This window comes from Felis catus, chromosome A2, assembly GCF_018350175.1.
Source record: "Felis catus isolate Fca126 chromosome A2, F.catus_Fca126_mat1.0, whole genome shotgun sequence".
NCBI classification, from domain to species: Eukaryota; Metazoa; Chordata; class Mammalia; order Carnivora; family Felidae; genus Felis; species Felis catus.
Window position 1 is genome coordinate 44,182,210 of NC_058369.1, and position 20,851 is coordinate 44,203,060.

Consider the following 20,851-nt stretch of genomic DNA (forward strand, 5'->3'; position numbering starts at 1 on the left):
AGTCCTTACTGGGTGTAGAAACAGGTTAGTTCTTGTTTGCTTTTCCTATCCCTTACTAATTTATTTAGGTTCTCAACTCTGTTTCCACCCTCTTTTGTTTTCAGTTCTTTCTTACCATCTTTGAATTGTTTGAATCTGCCTACTTCCTTCACCACATCAAAAGCTCAACAGAAGCAAAGCCTTTTTCTTGTCCCCCCCCCCAAAGGTAAACAGAGAGTATAAAAGCAAATAGTAGTTAATTGATGAATGACAGTGACAATATTTATTTAACAATTATATTTTAGGCAATAATATAATTTCTCTGATAATTGGATTTTCAAAGGCTTCTTGGGTCAGGTCTCCACTATTACTTTAGTTTGTTCTTTTTCTGTAGAGAACTAGATACATGTTTCCTGACATGAATTAGAATCAACTCTTCTTTTAAATTCCCGTGTTAAAGGCATTCCAAAACCTGTTTGATATAAAAATAAATTTCTATATTGAAGGTATTTCAGAGCTTAATTGAGGGGCACCTGGGAAGCTCAGTGCGTTAAGTGTCTGACTTCTGCTCAGGTCATGATCTCATGGTTTGTGGGTTTGAGGCCAACATAGGGCTCTGTGCTAACAGCTCAGACAGAACCTAAAGCTTGCTTTCGAGTTTGTCTCCCTCTCTCTCTCTGCCCTTCCCCACTTGTACTCTGTCTCTCAAAAATAAACATTGAAAAAAAATTAAAAAGGGTCACCTGGTGACTCAGTTGGTTAAGTGTCTGACTTCGGCTCAGGTTGTGATCTGGCTACTTCTGAGTTCAGCCCCATGTTGGACTCTGTGCTGACAGGTCAGAGCCTGGAGCCTACTTCGGATTCTGTGTCTTCCTCTCTCTCTGCCCCTCGCCTGCTTGCGCTCTGTCTCTCTGTCTCTCAAACACGCCCTTAAAGTTTAGTCTTGAACATTAAAATTATCTGGGGACTTAAAAAATAGGAATGACAAAGGCTGACCCCAGAGATTCTTATCTAACTGACTTTAGATGCGAGCCAAAATGCAGTTTTTTTTTTTTTTAATGCCTATTTGTAGAGAGAGAGAGAGGGAGTGAACAGGGAGGGGCAGAGAGAGAAAGGGAGAGAGAGAATTCCCAGCTGGCTCTGCCCTGTTAGTGCAGAGCGGGATGTGGGGCTCGCATCCATGAACCATGAGATCATGACCTGAACCGAAGTCAAGAGTTGGCTGCTTAACTGACTGAGCCACCCAGGTGCCCCAAAACACATATTTTTTAAATTGACCCTGTTTGATGGCTACGTGTAACTGAGGTTGAAGAATTTTGAGAAGAAATCTCAAAGTGTGATCCACAGATATTTGGGGATTGTTATGAAACTTTGTGATCACTGAAGCTCTTATAATATTAATACAGATTTTATTCCTGATATGAATAAATGAATTTTTCAGTTTCAAAGGCTTCTAGGTATGTTGCAAATATTAGCACCAATTTCATAAATTGTTTTCTTTGGTGTTGGTTAGCAAATTGGGAGTCTGACTTACTAACTGAAATTACTGTTTTAAAATATCTGAAAAATCAAAGGATGGTTGTAGTGTCAGAATTGAGAGATTTAGTGGTCTTTAGTTAAACTCACTCATTTTGTGGATGAGGAAGTTGAGACCTAGAGGAATGATAGAATACAACTGGTCAGATGAAGAACTGGGACTTTGAGGTTCCTAGCTGACAGTCTGGTACTCTTCGTTTTACCCTTGCCTCCAGGGAGCCTTGTGAAATATCATAGGACTTCAGACTTCAGTTCCTTTTGAGCCAGATCCTAAAAATTCTACCATTTGTTATTTAAACCCCAGTGCTAAGTTCTAATTACCATTCAGTAATTACTTTACAGTGAACAGATGTTTGTTATTTTCTAGAAGAAGAAAAAAAAAACTGGAATGTGTTCTACACCTGTACCTTCTGCAGTGTTTGTCCACTGAGAAGTAGCAATCAGCATTAATGTATAAACTCAAGTTGCAGAGGTCTCAGATTTAGCTGATGCCAAGGCAGAGTGCAGTGTAAGGGTTTCTGTTGCCAACAGATCAAATGTTCTCCAGGCTCCCATCAGTGTTCCGAGTTGCCAGTCACCAAAACTATGTTTCCCCTTGAAAAGCAGGTTTTGTTTTTATGTGGTTAAGTGGTACCTTGGTGAAATGAGATGGTCCCTTTCTCATAGGAAATTATTTCCCTGGGAGCATCAGGTAACAAAAGTGTAGAAATTGAGGATCTATTTCTGTTACTATTTTGTTATATTATACACAACTAAGATTACAGAATTTGGGGTGTGATTAGCAACAAACTACATCAACGGACTTGAAGTATTCTTTTACTTTTTTGGGTGGAATGGGCTCATTGGCATGGCACAGCTCTTATTGCTCAGAAATGAGTTTAGAAAATGCCAGTAGGCTTGTTTCAAATTGGGATTCATTACATCATGTCATGTGGCTGAGTATTGTTCGTTTCACTCAAATTTCGTGCCTAAAATTTTGCACTCTTTCAACCTGGGCTTTAAACTGAGTATCTAAGATTATAAAATAATGCTAATTAAAAAAAAGTATTTGTTCAGTAGGTTTACTCCTAGAGACATGGGTTATATGGTTCAAATACATCAGGCTTCTGAGTGTGGAAATTGTTTTCCTTGTAGCTAAGGGATACAGGTACAAATAGTTGAGTTGAAGTCTGAATATTGCTGCATCCCCAAACAACCCAACACTTAAGATGAGTTCATGCTTATTTCTAAATTTGGACAGTTGGTGAGTAGAATATAGTGGAACGTCTTAAATGGTATCATCATGGCAGTCAGGCGTGATCAGATAGTTGTTCAGATTTATATTTGTTTAGTGTTGAACTTTTATCTTTCTTTTTTTTCTTTTCAAAATTAGTAATGGTAGTAAATCAGGCAGTGTCTTAGATGGAAGAAGAAGGAATTTATGCATGACTGAATTTTGACATCATTAGTTGACATTAGAGTATAAATCTCCTAAAGTCAAAATTGACAGTGTAAAAATTTTCACTCAGAGAAAAAAGCACATGAAATGAATCCATGATCCTGTGAACCATCAAAACCTTAGGTAGGATAGCGTTTCTCCCTAAAGGGAGGGCCTTATGCTGCAATCCAGTAGGTACATAATAAATAAATTTCAATGTGTATAGTCTTCAATATAGTAAAATATAATCTAAGAGTCTGATTTAGTACTAATTTAAACTGTCATTGTCAGTTGAAAGGAGGAAATTCTGCATAAGGGAAAATAATCTCTTAGCATTGTAATTCTTAAGAAATGTTATATTTTAAATGTATATAGTAATTTGGAAGATAATCCATATCCCACCCACGTATTCTTAACTTCCCTGGAAAACATGTTAATATTTTGCAGTGTTTGATTTACATCCGTTTTGATGACATAGAATCAAACCCTTAAATTACAGATACAAACCACCTACTTTCTTGTAGGTCTTGCTCTTTTTCATCATGTTGGACAGAGTCATATCCCACTATTCTACAACTCATCGGTGTATTATGGATGCTGCTTCTTTGACTTTTGTGACTTCAAATAAGCAGACTTGTACATTGTAGGCACTTGGACCTATGTTCTGAAATGTCGATCTTTATCCTCTGTTCAAGAGCCTGTCTCTTTGGATTTTACATTAAATGTAGGATTAAGACTTACCTGACTTCTTAAAGTTGCTCTTTCAAGGACTGAAGTTCAGCCCTTGGAATTTAGTCTGCTTCTTGGGACTTTGATGAATGCTACTGGGCTTTCCTGTAACATGATTCTTCATCCCCACGCTTTACCAACCCTCTCTTTTGAACTTCCTTCTTGTTTATATTAGGAAAAAGTTGCCCTTTATTTGTTACCATTCTTGCAGACAGTGTATTTTCTGACTAGGCTCCTTGTCACCTTTCTGGCCTTGAGGGTTGGTGTGGTTCCAAACGAGTTAATCTTGTTCCACTGTGGACTTTGCGGTTGATACCATTTAAGAAAAAGATTGATTGCCTGCACCTCTGGAAGTGATTTCATGCTGTTGGATCTGATCTTTTGTAAACTGTCAATTTTTTAACTTCTATTTTTCCTCCTTGAGAAAGGTTTGAAGGTCGTAACCACTTACAGGTTATGATAATCACAGTATCTTCTTCACTGATGGGAACATCTTCTCTGTAGAAGACATATTGATGACAAAGCAGTGAATGACTGCCTTTTCCTCAAATACCTGGAGTATATCAGAAAATTACAGGCCTAAGACAAGCATTATGAAGGGAAAATCATCCTTAGAAAATGAAATTTTTTTCTTGGTTTCACAAGTAATACATGTTCATTTTAGAAAATTTAGAAAATACAGCAGTGCATGAAGAAGAATAAGCTAACTTTGAGTCATTATTTTTTCCTAATTCAGATATAAAGATAGACATGTATATACTCATAGAATACATACTTGAGTGCCTACTAGATATTAGGTGTAGAAAGAGAGTAGTAAATAAATTGAATATACATAGTCCACTCATGGAGCTTAAAGTCAGTAGAGGGAAAACCTAACCCATGAATATACACATGAAAACAAATTGAAAAAAAAAAAGTGGTGTGACTATAACAAAGAAGTATGGTGATAGTAGTTGTGATTGCGTGGGAAGGAAGAGTAGATTACAAGGGCTGACAGCGTGGGTGAAAACTATTTAGTGTATTGGGAAATGCCAGTATTTAGAAGAGAGCTTTTCAGCTAAATTTCGCAGGCCGAGGAATCAGGCAGTTGAAGATCAAAGCAGATCAAGGAGATGGAATTGGATGTGCAGAATATGTATGGATGTGAAAAGGTTTGGCATGTGGCTTTGATTGGGAGGAGACCCCATCACTCTAATTATAGCTTTCTATGGAGGTGTTAAGGGGAGATAAGAGTACAATAACTAAAAGTACAACACATTTTTAAAAAAAATTTTTTTTCAACGTTTATTTATTTTTGCGACAGAGAGAGACAGCATAAACGGGGGAGGGGCAGAGAGAGAGGGAGACACAGAATCAGAAACAGGCTCCAGGCTCTGAGCCATCAGCCCAGAGCCTGACGCGGGGCTCGAACTCCCGGACCGCGAGATCGTGACCTGGCTGAAGTCGGATGCTTAACCGACTGCGCCACCTAGGCGCCCCCAACACATTTTTTGATACAACCAGTTTGAGGTAAATTCAGAGTTTACAAAAGTACATTTTCAAATCAAATAGTGTGGTATATTTATATTAAAGAAATTGAGAATGTTGAATATACTGTCTTACAACTTTGTTTTAAATCATAAGTTAACTCTTATTTATTTATTTATTTATGACACATGTCCAACGGTGGACATGTAGAAACTAACAGATTTGTAGGTCTTTTTCAGTTTCTTTCATAAGCTTTCTGTAGTTTTCGGTGTATAGATTGTTCTCTTTGGTTAGATTTGTTCCTAGGTATTTTATGTTTTTTTTTGGCAATTATAAATGGGATCGATTCCTTGATTTCTCTTTCTGTCATTCATTCTTGTTGTTGATTCATTCTTGATTTTATATCCTGCCACTTTGGTGAATTCATGCATCAGTTCTAGCAGTTTTTTGGTGGAATCTTGTGGATTTTCCATATAGAGTATCATGTCATCTGCGAAGAGTGAAAGTTTGACCTCCTCCTGGCTGACTTGGATGCCTTTTACTTCTTTGTGTTGTCTGATTGCTGAGGCTAAGCCTTCCAATACTACATTGAATAACAGTGGCGAGAGTGGACATCCCTGTTTTGTTCCTGACCTTAAGGGAAAGCTCTCAGTTTTTCCCCATTGAGACAGATTTGTAAATTGGCTTAGATATTTAGCATATAATTTTAAAACTCCTTATCTTCAGGGTACCTTGGGTGGCTCATTCATTTAAGTGCCCAACTCTTGATTTTGGCTCAGGTTGTGATATCACGGTTCCTGAGCTCGAGACCTGCGTAATGCTCCATGCTGACAATTCAGAACCTGCTTGGGATTCTCTGTCTCTCTGCCCCTCTCCTGCTCTCTCTGTCTCTGTCTCTTTCTCTTTCTCTGTCTCCCTTTCTCTCTTTCTGAAAATAAATAATAAATACACTTAAAAAGTTCCTTATCTTAAACTCTTCACCTTACATATTCTGATACACATATTTCTAGTATTAAGTCAAAGGAACCCTTTCCCCTGGTTAGAAGGTAGAGTGAGTGTTGATATACAACAAAGAAGGATTGATCCCAATTTACTATTCTTCTTCCCCAGATTCTCCAATCATGAATGAGGTCCTTCCATTTCTCATAGTACTAGGATTGGCTTATCAGATTGTCCTACAGCAACTTCAATTTTGCTTATCAGGACCAAAATGTGTGATCCTGTTTTCTATTTTTAGGGATTCTAGGAAGCTGTGCTTTGACATGTGAGATGTGAGGAGCATCTGTTAAAGAGAATGCTAGAGTTGAAGGTGTTAAATGTTTAAAGAAATGATAAAACTTTGGGCTCAGCTTCCACCTAGGTTTACAAAGGGCTTGCATATACTAGAGAGCTAATTCTCAGCACATTTCTATGAGACAGATTTAATCTTCCATAAATACCTAGATGCACAGAGATGGTGAGTTGGCACAGTGTTCATCTTTATATGTCTAGCTTGATGTTAACAGTAGCTCTGAAGGCAGAGAGTTGGTGATATGTATTTTAACCAGTTCCTAATTTTGGGCCTTCATCTATCTTGGCTATAGCTTAATACTTTTTTGTAGGGCTCCAAAAATACATAAATGTCTGAGATAATTTTGAATTTTCATACCCCAGTTACACAGAAAACTTCTAGAAATATATGTGAACCAGTCATAGAATCTGTCAGTGACCTGGACTTTATTTCATTTATTTAAATTTTCTTTTTTCTGGTATGCCTTTTTCACCTGTTACTGAAAAATGTCATTTGGCTTGGCTTTGCCAAAATCTATTTGGGTTATGGTGAATCTTCCAGGCTATTGCATTATTTTCATGTATATTATTTAGAGGCCTCCAGTTACCTACTGAATTATCTATTAAAGTACCTTTTCTAGAGCTTTGAAATTTGTGTTCCCTATATTTTAAGGCATCGTTCTTTGGATGATTCTTCAATTTTGGCCCATATCAAAAATAAAAGATAATAAAAATATGACTTTGTTTAAATTGGACAAGGTAATTTATATAATTTTTATTTATTTACTTGGAACTCATAATCATTATTCACATTTCAGTCTGATTTAAACATTTTTTTTGTGTTTGTTTTGAGCGGTGTCTTAAGCCATCAAATATTCCCAAATAAAAGATGGCATTTTTGAGAAATATAGACCTTATAGTTAATGGAATTAGGTTTTCCAAATTCATACTGCATCTCTATTTATTTCTCTGTGATAACTTTTTTCTTACATCTAACACATTTCACACAGTGTGTCCATTTAATTTTATCTACCAGGGGACTGTTGTTTTACTGTGTTCAAGATGTCATTTAAATAAATTGATCAGTATTTTACTACTTGGTTTTGGACAAATACAGGTACTCATTTCTTTTTTTCTGCTGTCACTTAAAATATGTCCCTCCTCTGGTATACTATTGTCTTAGCTCAGGCTGCCATAACAAAATTGCATATCCTGGGTGACTTAAACAACAGGCATATATTTCTCACAGTTATGTATATTATATCTGTAGTTAATAGGATGTTTATTAGAAACCTGGGTATTTGACAGAAAGTTGATTGAGCCAGAGTCAGACTTCCTACAAAATTTTATCTACCACTGTTGGCCTTAAATATGCTTCCTGTAAAAAAAAAAAATTGCTGATATGCCTGGAATTTTTGAGAGGGATTTTTACTCCGTCCTCTTGTACGACAAATGAAAACTGGAGTTAAAATGGTCATGTTGGTCCATGTTATTTGTTTGCTTAATCCCTGAAAGCTACTTCTTGAATTCTAAACCATTATAAGGGACTCTGACAGAAGTCAACCATGATGACCTAGGTATAGCATGGGGAATTTATAATGCCAGAGGGCTAATATAGACTGCATTTACACCTTTTATGCCCTCTCTTGCATTCTCTAGATACAAATTTTGGCTATCCTGTCCTTCCTGAAAAACCACAAGAAGGCTTCCTACTTTCTTCTCTAGGATTGCTCTAATATTTGAAGCTTCCTGATAAACATGACCCATAGGGAATGGAGAATCAGTACATAAATATTACCCTTTTCAGTATTTTGAATTGACAGCTTTGAAGTTTATTTCACTCTGTGCTGCAGTGGAATTAATCCCCACTTGCCCATGGTGGTAACCAAATTAATAAAACACCCTTGGGGAGCGCCTGGCTGGCCCAGTTGGTAGAGCATGTGACTCTTGATCTTGAGGTTGTAAGTTCGAGCTGCATGTTGGATATAGAAATAACTTAAAAATAAAATAAGTAAAAAAATAAACACGTTGGATGAGTTTTCCTTTCTTAAGTTTTCCCTACCTCCTAGCCACCTCTTTTTCACCCCTACTCCTTCTGTTTTGTGGAATCTCTCCTAAAACTAAGTCAGTTGACAACTCCTATTCTCCATGTACTTTTAAGGAGCCGTCAAGCTAAGACACATCGGCACTTAGAAATTCTAGGAACCTAGATAAGTAACTGAATGTCTCTGTGCCACAGTTACTTCATCTTTGTGGAGTAACAGGTGCTCACTATGCAGGAAAGAGTTGGTACAGCAGTCCTGACACTGAGTTGTTTTTGTGAGATTGGCCCTTGGCTGGTACTGATAGAATTTTTCTTCCTAATGGGTAAAGGTTGTTCACTATGCTTGGACTGTTAATACAAATAATGTGGTTTCTGCTCAACACCTTCTTTCCTGTAATATGGAATTTTGATAATTCTAGGCAGAGAGTATCTATGAGCCAGCTCTCTAACAAACAGACACTGGCACTAAGTCTTTAATAGGCTTCCCTGGGTGGAAATATTGCACACATGGTGATTCATTTTCCATGCTGGGATAAGCCCACCGCATGGGAGGGGTGAACATAAACTTGCTTATGGATTCCTTCAGATTCCATCTGTATTTTTTTCTTTTATTCAATTGTGTATTCCTAATACACATTAGTAATAATTCTTTAACCCTAAGTGCAGCTTAGATGCTGCGTCCTGTGAGTGTTTCTAGCAAGTCTTTGAATGTGGGAGTCGTTTTGGACACCCTTAACAGACCTGCTGTGATTTTGTGAAAATAAAATAAGAAGCAATAGAAGAGATTTTTAGCACAATGCTTCTAAGTGTTTAATAAATTAAGATTTATTAAAGTACTTCCTGTCAACTTAGTATTGGGTAGCAGTTGGTTTTGGGGTCCCTGGTAATCAGATTGACTGAGTGTATGGGTCCTATTAGAGTCTTAAGAGAGATAACAACATGGATTGGAGGTACTGGAGTTGAAATTTCGCTTACTAATGCTCAATGCAATTGTTTTGAAACCCTAGTTCTCCCTCATCTTTTGTGCTGCTAACAGGAAATGTAGAGTACTAGCTAATGACTTTTCTATTTTTGTCTACACAGCAGCCTTCCCTCCCCGCCCCTCTCCCACTCACCACCTGCCCGAAAGTTTCCATTCAAAGCCGTTGACCTGAACTGGTTCTTTACCTCTCTGAGTTGGCACCATTTCCCATTTGCAGTGACCTTTCTCTCCCATTGGTATGTTCACTTCTTCTTTTTTAAGTTTTATTTAAGTGATCTCTACACCCAGTGTGGCGATTGAACTCACAACCCCAAGATCAAGAGTTGCATGCTCTTACAACTGAGCCAGCCAGGTGCCCTAGCATGCTTATTTCTGACCACTCACCAGGACCTGTCTCACATCCTGTTGCTGGGAACTTAGGGCAGACTACTAGAATCCTATGGGTCTCTGCTATAGTTGAAAATTTTGGATGTGAGTGTGAAGATACGGATTCTGCATTATAACTTTGCCTCTATCTTTAAGATCTGGACCAAGTTATTTAGATTTCCGAAGGCTCTGTATGGTAATCTGTAATGCCAGTACACTTTAATAAAATAATACAATAATATTGTACATTAATACAGTTTATTTACTGGGGATTATTTCCTGGGTTGGGGTGGGATGGAGGCCCAAAATGAGATAATACACTGGGAAAACAATGGTGACACTAAGTGCGGCACCTATGTTTGCTGTTTTAGTTCTTCCTTGCTGTATGGTTGTATTTTGCTGTTATCTTCTCACTTTTATTTATGTTCTATTTTGTTTATCCAAATAGATTATAAACTTCTTGAAGGTTAGGGCTGCCATTTCTACATCATGACATTCCCTACGGTCATTAGCAAAGTGGTACAGTAATGTAGGGAGCTCGGTTAAGAGTCACATCAAGTTTGTTGATGAGGACCTGGAAGTTTGGAAACAGTAGGTAATAGAGCTATTTGGAAGAGAAGAAAACCCTGGATTGAGAGTAACCATGTTACATACAGAGCCAGCGCTAATGAAGGGGCAGATTTTCAGGATGATTATGGAAGAGTCAAATTTTCTACGCTGCTGGTTAAAGACTCCTTCATTATTAGCTGCTTTAGAAATAAGTGCCCTCTTGCCCTGTAATTTTGTTCCATTAATTATGTCAGATGTTGGTGGTATTTGAGGCAAACAACCCTTAGATTTCCATTTCACCTTTATCATTGGCAAACATTTATCATAGATAGGACTTTTAAGTTCTTTAGATTTTTTTTTCTCACAGAAATCTAAAAAGAGCCAAACAGTAGTGACCTATCTAAATGCACTTATTATAAAAAACAGTAATATAGACTACTATGCAATAAGTATTTTAGCTATTGCTTTATTTAATAAATATTTATGTAGTTCTTATGTGTCAGGTAATATTATAAAAACTTTACATGTTAATTATTTTAATCCTTCTAACACTTTGTGGTAACTATCACCATTATTTACATGTTACAGAAAAACTCAGGAAAGGAACGGCAAGTAAATTATCTATAATTACACAACTATGCAAATGGCTAAGGATACAGAACCAAGTCAGTCTGGCTTTATAATATGCATCTATGCACTGTCACCTGTGTATTTAACAATTTGTACTTATATCCATCCATGGTAATGTTACTCTTTTGTTAATTGTTTGGGTGCTAAGTTGATATCATGACTCAGAAAACCAACCATCTTGTCTTGTGTATTTGTAAACTTCAGTGGTTAATTTATCTTTGCATTACTGTATTTTCAATTTCCATTGTAATTAAGTTTAAGTAAGCAAATGGGTGGGTTATAAAATATGGGTAGGCTAGAAATGCTTGGTAAATATCTCCAAACTCTAAGTTAATGTAATGAAAACAACTAACAGGAACCTTGAGAACACATCCTTCAGTGCTGTTGTTAGCTTGATATTCTTAGCAGAGCTGACCTGATATTCATTGTCTTTGTTCATTTTGCAGATAATTCAGCATTAAAAGCATAAGATATGAAAAGGATGAAAAGATTATGCCCCACTTTACATATTTAACTAAATTATTATCCTTTGACCTTTTGACCAAACCAAATTCATCTTCTCTCTCCCCTGCACCTCACCCACTTTAATACTGCAGCACAGATTTAATGGATTGGGAGTCTGTGAGTAAGTAATAAGAACATGGAGAAGAGTGGCCAACATGATTAAGATTTTATTTGTAGCGTAATTCCATTATAATTAACATTATGTAACTGGAGAAATATGGTGTTTGCATCTCTTCCTGGCAGCTGTTTTTAAGTCAGTGGCAGAAAGGAGATTAAGTAGTAAATGAAGACCTATTTATTGAAATCGTGTTTGCATCTAGTGTTGTTGGATTCATTTGTTTGTTTCACAAACCACAGTTAATTTAGTAAGGAAAATAAGCAATATGTTTTACAAGCATGCTAAGTAAAATTTGTTTGCAGTGCTTTGAAATACCGGTTAAACTTTTTACATTGGAGGTAAAATACCACTTAAAGGTCTACAAAATGGTAGATGTTTAAATAGACACAGGTTTATTCCACTATCCAAAAATGGACAAGCCCTGTGAAACCTTTTGTAAGCTGAAATGGCATAAAGTGAAGAGTGTCCCCCACTTTCTGAGTTCGAGTTCTGACACTTTGCTTTTACACAGACTTACGTTACTACCTGTTTTTGCTAACCAAAGGGAATCTGAAGAGGATTTTTGCTTTTATGAAAAAGGCCATTAACTACTAATGTGGGTAACTCAAACTTTGGGAAAGCTGGGGATACTTGTAATACTTTTTTCCAAAAAAGATCAACAGAATTTAAAGTTAAATAAATAAAAATAACCATGCTTTTGTATGTAGAGAAAAACATTTTCAATTTGTTACAGTGATTTTTTTGTCTAAAAAAGAATTGCCAATTAATGATATAATCAATTCATGGAAATTTAGACTCCTTTAGCCAAGAGCTGGACAGTCTAGGGTCCTGTGGTCAAATCTGGCTCACCAGCTCTTTATGTATTGCCCACAAACTGAGACTGTTTGTTTGTTTATTAAAGTTTATTTATTTTGAGAGAAAGACAGAGTGTGGGAGGGGCAGAGGGAGAGAGGGAGACAGAGAGAAACAGAATTCCAAGCAGCCTCCTCACTACGAGCACAGGGCCCAACGCAGGGCTTGAACTCATGAACTGTGAGATCATGACCTGAGCCAAAACCAAGAGCTGGATGCTTTTCCGACCGAGCCTCCCACATGCCCCTATTTTTTTTAGATGGTTGGGAAAAAAATCAAGAGGATAGATTTCTACATAACATTCAAATTTCAGTGTCCACAAATACGTTATTGTAACATAGCCACACTCATTTGTTTATGTATTGTTGACTACTTTCATGTTATAACAGTAGTTGCAGAGTGCTGATACAGATTTTATGGCTTGTAAGGCTAAAAATACTTATTATTTGGCCATTTACGGAAAAGTTTGCAGACCCCTGCCCTAGCTATTAAAGAAAATACAAGAAAACTTGTATTTCTAATGAAGAAAAAACTTGTATTTCTAATAAAGAAAACACTATTAATAGTGATAATAACACTGTGGTAAGTGCTTTATATACATGATTTCTAATAGTCCTGGTATGACTACGCTGTAGCTGAAATTACTTCCAGTTTACAGATTAGGACACTGAGGCTTTAATTTACTTGATTATAGCTGGGTTTTGAAGACAGCCTGTAACAACTTTTAATGTATATTGGCTAGAATTTAGACCTATTTAAAAATAGCACTGTCAGTCTTTTGAAAGCAGGATTTGTCTTCTATCATCTAATTAGTAGTTATTAAATAACATTGGGTTGATAGATTTGCAATCAGTCATTCCAGTGTATGGAACTTTTCATATGCCATATATTTATTTATAGGTATCTGCAGGGGAAACTTACTATTCCATTTTGATAGTAGATAGCAGAATCTGCTGTGTCCATATGGATTCTGCTTTTGTTCACCATATATAAAAAATGATTACAAATTAGTGCAACTTTTGAGAAATTCTAATACAGTGGTATTGCCAAATTGGCCTGTAGGGCCTTTATTTAAAAATTGTTGCTACTCTGTAATTTACTGTAAGAAGAAAATAAATTGGCAAAGCTGATGGGTGCTCATGGTTATAGCTTACTGAGGCAAGGTTCTGGAAGGAGGCAAGAAGGTATTGATGTTTTTTATTATTTATCTCTTACCTCTGTCACTGAACTAGGGGATCATGGTAAATGATTATCGTTATGTTAGAACTTGATGATGATGGGTTTGTGTGTCATTAAAAAGTGGTTTAAGAGGAAATCCATTTAACAGAGTACTTAGGATAACTTTAAACCTGGGGGAAGAGGTAACCACTATTTCCTCAAGAGCTTTCTGAAATCCAGTTATGACAAGACTTATTCAATGAAACCTGTTAGGGAAACTATATCTTAGTTTACAGAAATCCTTGATGATGATGGGTTTCCAATTGGTTTCTGAAATCCAGATTAGGTAAACTATATCTTAGTTTGCAGAAATCCTTATGCTGGGGTGCCTGGGTTGCTCAGTTGGACGTCTGACTTTTGCCCAGGTCGTGATCTCACAGTTCAGGAGTTAGAGCCCTGTGTCAGGCTCAGAGCCTGGAGACTGCTTCAGATTCTGTGTCTCACTGTCTCTTTGTCCATCCCCCTCTTGCACTCTGTCTCTCTCTTTCTCTCAAAAATAAACAAACACTGGGTGTTGTATGGAACCAGTTTGACAATAAATTTCATTAAAAAAATGAACATTAAAAAAATTTAAAAAATCCTTAGGCTTCTTGAATGGATCCTTCAGAGGATCAAGGTTTTAATTACACAGGGCTAAATATTAAATTTTTAAAATTTTTTTAAAATTTATTTTTGAGACAGAGAGAGACAGAGCATGAGCCAGGGGAGGGCAGAGAGAGAGGGAGACACAGCATCTGAAGCAGGCTCCAGGCTTTGAGCTGTCAGCACAGAGCCCGACGCGGGGCTCAAACTCACAAACCGCGAGATCATGACCTGAGTGAGCCAAAGTCGGACACTTAACCAACTGAGCCATCCAGGTGCCCCACACAGGGCTAAATATTAGGAAAACAGCCTGTAAGATTCATATAGTTTCCTGGATACTTGAAAATAATTACTATTTAGACTTCCATAGATACAGCTGATAGATTATAGTGTAGATAATGCCTTCAGGACATATTTGTCTTTTAGTATCTTCATTGTCTATAACAGTGACTAAATAATAATAACTGTTATTTTGGCTAACATTTATTAAACACCATGTGCCAGAAGTTATTTTTTTTCTAGTACATCATTAAGTGTCCACAAAACCTGCTAGTCTTAATAATTTATTCCAATATTACAGGGTTGGAAGGGCCACATAAAACACTCAAGGTGGCTGTGATCTTTTCCACTTTGCTATATCGTAGAGCATACTCTAAATGTTTGATGAGGGAATGTGTAAGTATATGAAAGAGATCATTGTTATAAGGAAAACACGTTCATGTAATTTGAATCTGTTTTTCATCTAAAGTTTCTTTACTCTTAATTCTGTTACTATTACAGTTAAGTTTTTGAGAGATTCATTCTCTTTTTACTTGATTTGAAATAGAATTATTAGGAATAATCTAAGGTATGACTTGTCATTGAACAAATCAACTGCTGCCTGTTCTACTCAGCAATGTGATTGGCAGCAAAGGTTTGGTATTTCTGCTCCCATTAAGGTGAATTACAAAGAATCAGTTATTCCACATGTTGTTTGTTGAGCTAAAACTAAATGTTAATACCACATCAAATGCCATAGTGTGTATGGCTTGAAGAATTCCCATGTATACCTTAAATGATTTTCACATTAATGGTATTGGTCACATAGACAGGACTTCTATAACTAAGGAAAAAGTCTCAGAGGATTTAAATGATTTGTCCAGCTAATTGAGCTGAAAACTCAAGCCTTATGACTGTAACACCAAGTTGGGCAATGCCTTTTTTTAAGGGGCAAGATCTGGATCCACATAATGGGAATCAGCAGGTCTTCACATGCCTAATCAAGATAGGATTGTAAAGATAAACAGCTTTTGCCCCTTTAGAAACCTACTTAGTCCCTGGAACCATCAAAGCACAGGTGCCCACAAAGGAACAAATAGAATGTACTACATCATAGATAGGTATGCACTAGTTCTGCACTAGTGGAAATATGTAAGCCAAAGGTATGATTTCAAGTTTGCTAGAAGTCAAAGTTAAAAGTACAGTGAAACAAGTGAAATTTTACTTAACACCATGTGTTCAAAAGTTTGTATCTACATGTATCAATATTAAAACAGTTATGAATGAGATACTCTAAATTGATTATTGACACTACATCTTTAATGTTTACTAGGTACATGACAAAACACTCAATAGTCACATCTGGCCAGTGGCTACCTTATTAGACAGCACAGCACTGAACAGTAGGATACTGAGACCAGGCTTTCCTGCTTAGATATGGAGAAGCTTTGAGAGAAAAGTAAGGGAAAAAAGTTCTCCTGATTCATTCCTCTACATCACCCATAATTTGTCATTCAGACGATCTCCTTTATGTTTAAATTTAAATGTCTTTTCATATTTTTAACCTAACCGGCTAGTCATCTCACTGTTTGATATTCAATCATCTGATAAAAAATTTCTATTCTCAAGAGTTCTCTGAGGAAGCAGTATATCTGTGCAAGGAAATACATAAACATGACTCTAGTGATTGGAACAAAATTAGAAGATTCCTGAGGAAAAATTGCTGCTATAATTTAACAAATGCACCTCAGCAACAGCCAAGGCTCATGAGAAGCAAATTGGTTATTTTGGGTTAATGTCAAATGAATGTGCTTTCACTTAACATTTTTTTCTTTTTCTCATTCAGCTAAAATGAATGGTTGATAATGGTTAGGATGTAATTTAGTTACAGAAAGAGAAAAAAAAGCTGGAAAAATTTTAAACTATGTGTCAACTTAATTATGTCCTAATAAAATTATATTAATTTTTATCAAGATTATAAGGATTTTGGATTTTTTCCTAATCTTTTAGACCTTTATTAGTTCAAAATAAAATATTCCTAGGAAATTAACACACATGATTATACATTACTGCAAAATTTCCCCAGTTGACAAGGCTTACCAAAGCATTAAAGTAGTCATGTTCTAGATACTGATATATGTAGTATACACATAAGGTTTTTTTTTTTTTTTTACCATAATGAATGGAACATTCACTTGTCTGAAATTTTGTAGTGTTTCCTAAAATGATTAATCATATCATCTAATGACAATGACATGAACTAGGCTACACATTTTGTTTTATATACTTGAAACACATTATTTCATTTATTCTTCACTATATAAGAAACTCTTAAAATGAGTCGCAAGTGCCCCAATGACTTTATATTTCTAGACTGTATAACTCTAGAGAAGATATTTAAAAGTAAAAAAATTGCTTTTTTACTTTTTATAGATATTGGTAAATAACCCTCTACAGAATTTGTACCAATGGATTCACCCACTAAAAATAGGTATGTGAATGTTTTTTTTACCCAGTGCACTTACCAACACAGTGTAAATCTATTGATCTTTGCCAGTTCAATAGATGGAAAACATGAGGTGTCAAAATATTCTTTTTTTCAGTTGTATTTTCTGTTGTAGTTGAAATTGAACCCTTATCATGGCCCTTATCATCCTCACATCTCAAAACAGCCCTACCAGGGGATTAGCAAGTTTTAAATGAGACGACTTTGTCAGTGGAAAGTCATAAGAAAAATTGAGTGAGCTATGTAGGAGCTTCTTCACTTTGGCAGACAGGTTCTCCTTTTAAAAAATGGCTTATTTTTTTTCTGAGGTGATTTCAGTGCTTTTGATAGAAATCTGTTCATGTCCTAAGAAGTTAATTAATGAGGCACCTGTGAGGAGCACTCAAACCATCCAACGATGGCTGGCAAATCTGTCCACTGTTATTATATTTTTAAGGCTAAATGGGGGTTAAACTGAACATTTTGAAATAAGACAGTTATTAAATATATACCCACAGAAACCCCAAAGGGATGCTAAGAATTGATGGACTTTTATTTTTACTTCCCGGATTCTTAACTGATCCAGGAATGAAATCCACTGTTGACTCTTCACTCAATAAAATCATATGAATATTGAGTACTTTATTGTCTGTCAGTAGATGGCATTCTTGACTAGAAACATACTTCATAACTTCACTTCGTGGCCTCTCCATAACCTCTTAAGTACTTGATTAAAAAGCTTCTGCTTTGTTAATTTTTTCCCAGTCTTGTGGTATATTCTATATTCTTTAATAGCTATATGCATTGACTATTATATAGACAGCTCTTGTGAACTAGGCATGTACAATTCAGCATTAAATAATTGTCTTTGGAATAATACCACTTAAGGATTATTTCCAGTGACTGAGGACAGGTGTAGACGGCATGAGAAATGAGGTCTTTTGAGATATGGAGATCATTTTCTTTGGATTTATTCCACTGACCTCTCTGGTAAACCTTTTAATGGAGCAGCAGTATGACAAAATCATCCTGGAAATCATAGTTCTTCTGTCTTGCAGAGACTTGAAGGTCCTCTAGCACACCACTTTAATTTTATAGATGAAAAAGCTCATTTCTTTCCCAAGAAAGTTCTTGGAAGAGTTAGGACTCCTTGATTTGAGCCCAGTGATTCCCCTTTCTCAAAATTACCCATGCCCTGTTTGAGCAAGAAGTGAAATATACAGCAAAGGTGGAAAAATTGCAATCACTTGGAAAATCCACCTTATTTAGTTAGCGGTGGCAGTATTTCTTTACTGTTCCAGCCATCCCATATGAATCTTTGCTCTCTGAGGTATCTAATAGGCTTTCTTTGTTTGTGGATGATAATTTGCCAGCTAGCTTTTAGATTCTGAGATGGCAACCTTACCATCTGGTAAGAAAACCAGGATTAGATAGGTATTAAAAGATCTTTTGTTGCTCTAAATAAGACTTAAAAACTTTATCAGCTTGTGGAATTTCTCTCCTTAGAACTACTCATACATATGCCTTTATTCCAGACCCTAGACCAGGAAATCTTTGACAGGATTTATGCTGATATATCTGATAAGAAAATTCATTAAATGCCATTTTAGAGAGGTGGGAAGACTGAGTATGATACCTGGAGTTAGTAAACTATAAAATAAATTTAGAAAATAATTTCCTTGAGCATAAGGCCAGATGCATTGTTGATTATGTTTGTCAGAAAGATCAGTGTGTTAGTGGGGTCCTAACAAAGAGCATATTGCTCTTGTCATATTTTTTTCTATTTTCCTTCTGTTGAGTCAGTAGCACCCATCTTGCTGTCAGAAAAGCATGTGATTGCATTTTCAGTATTACCTCAGTCACTAATGATTCAGGCTTATGCTAAAAGAGGACCAGATACTTGTTTTCTTGTTGCTTGAAGCTTTGACAAAATCTGTTCATTTGCTTTGAATAGTATTGCTCTGAGTTTATTTTTTGCTTGGGAAAAAAAAGGCTATAGTTATTTGGAAAAATTGAGTTTTCATCTATCTTGGCCTTTCTGTCATATTAATAAGATCTGCTGTCTTAGAACTCTGAGAACTAACAAAAGAACAAAGTGGTTGAGAAGACTTATGAGTCTATACATTGCAGAAACAAAAGATTTACTTTTCTCCATTCTACTTGTATTTTGAATAGAGTTTGAATTGAATGATTATTGTGAATGCCATGAGATTTAATGGTGCTGTTATCAATTTGTACATTTAGCCAGGTATAAAGGATTATACTTGCCAGGTAACCTGAAAGCTCCTTACATTAAGCAGCTTATTAATACAGAAGTTAGTTTTGATGCAGTCGCAAACCCTGGACCCTTACTATCTATGTAGAAGGGGAATATTTCATCTGGTATTTCAACATGCTACAGTAAATACTTAAAAAATAACTCAAAATTTTGAACAAATTAAACCTGTATATCATTTTATTTTTTTTCATTTTTAAAATAATTCCTGTCGTGTTTAAAAAAATTTCTTTAACATTTATTATTGAGAGGCAGAGACAGAGCATGAGAATAGGAGGGGAAGAGAAAGCAGGAGACACAGAATCCAAAGCAGGCCCTGGGCTCTGAGCTGTCAGCACAGAGCCCGAGGTGGGGCATGAACTCAAAAACCGCGAGATTATGACCTGAGCTGAAGTCGGACGCTTAACTGACTGAGCCACCCAGGCGCCCCATTCCTGTCATGGTTTTTTTATAAATGTTTGATTGCTTCTATTGGCTTAAAATAATATTTCTTCCTGATGAAAATTGTATAGGTCCTTAACCTGTCAGTAAGAGGAGCTTTGGTATCCTATATGATAAACACATGATGTATTTTGATTAATGGTTATGCCAACTAGAGAACCAAATTTCAATAAAATGGTCTATGTTTTAAGTTTTGATGATTTAGAAGTCACAGGATCATGTAACACTGTGTTTATTCTTGGCCTATTTCATTCATTTACAATTGCACACATCCGCTCACACTTGTCCCCCAGGGTTTCAGTGACCACTGTGAGAGAGGCACTGTACTAGGTGCTGGGGTACAAATATGAATACCATTTTGCTTCTGGTCCATACAGTTTAGTTAAAAGAGAAGTATCACTAACCAGCGTAAAATGTACTATAGGAAATACTGCCATAAGAGATGCAGAGGTAAGCCTTAATTCAGTGCAGAAAGGTTTGGAAAGTTTAGGTTGGTAGAGTTGAGTTTCGAGGGGTGAGTGCTTCCTTAGTTACGATGTAGTATAGATTCCATATATTGTCATGAAAATTTTGTGTAGCAGCAACATAATCCTCATGGAGTTACAGCATGGTGTCATTAGGAGAACTTGTCTGGTTCACATCATCTGGATCACTGCCAAGGCCCTGTAATTTAGTAGAAAGTACACAGTAGTTGGAGGTAAGAGGTCTCATTGTACCTATTAGTAATGTGACCACAGGCCAAACATGAAACCTCTTTTACCCTACTTCTAAGTCTGATAACTGGAGATAATACCAGTAGATACTCAATACATGATCCCCTTTGGACATTAAGTCAAACATTTATCTGGAAGTGTGCTGTAAATGGAAAAGCTTCATAAAATGAAACTTCTTTTATTCTATCCATATTCCACACCTACTAAATTTTATTCATTGAATTACATGTGAGGAATAAATAATTTTGTTTTGGTCTTCAAGAAGTAATTAATGCTTTACAAGTATCATTATTGGATTCCATCTTTTGTTTTGGGGCTCAGGAATAATCTTAAATATTTTTCTCAAGAATATAACATGTATATGTTCCATTCATACCATCATGCCTTAGTATGAATCGAGTTTAGAAAAGATATGCCCCCAAACTATCATTTTTATT

At 36.1% G+C, this 20,851-nt stretch overlaps 1 protein-coding gene across 5 annotated transcripts in view; it reads left to right on the forward strand.

Annotated features, from left to right (window-relative positions):
• Positions 1–20,851, forward strand: part of CNTN4 (contactin 4) — an 899,609-nt gene that overhangs the window by 115,299 nt on the left and 763,459 nt on the right. The window contains exon 2 of one of the 5 annotated variants that reach the window (XM_045051879.1): positions 16,934–16,991. The exons of the other annotated variants lie outside the window; for them this stretch is intronic. The gene's annotated coding sequence lies outside the window, so the exon portion shown is untranslated. The remainder of the gene's footprint in view (positions 1–16,933; positions 16,992–20,851) is intronic. 5 annotated transcript variants of the gene reach the window in all.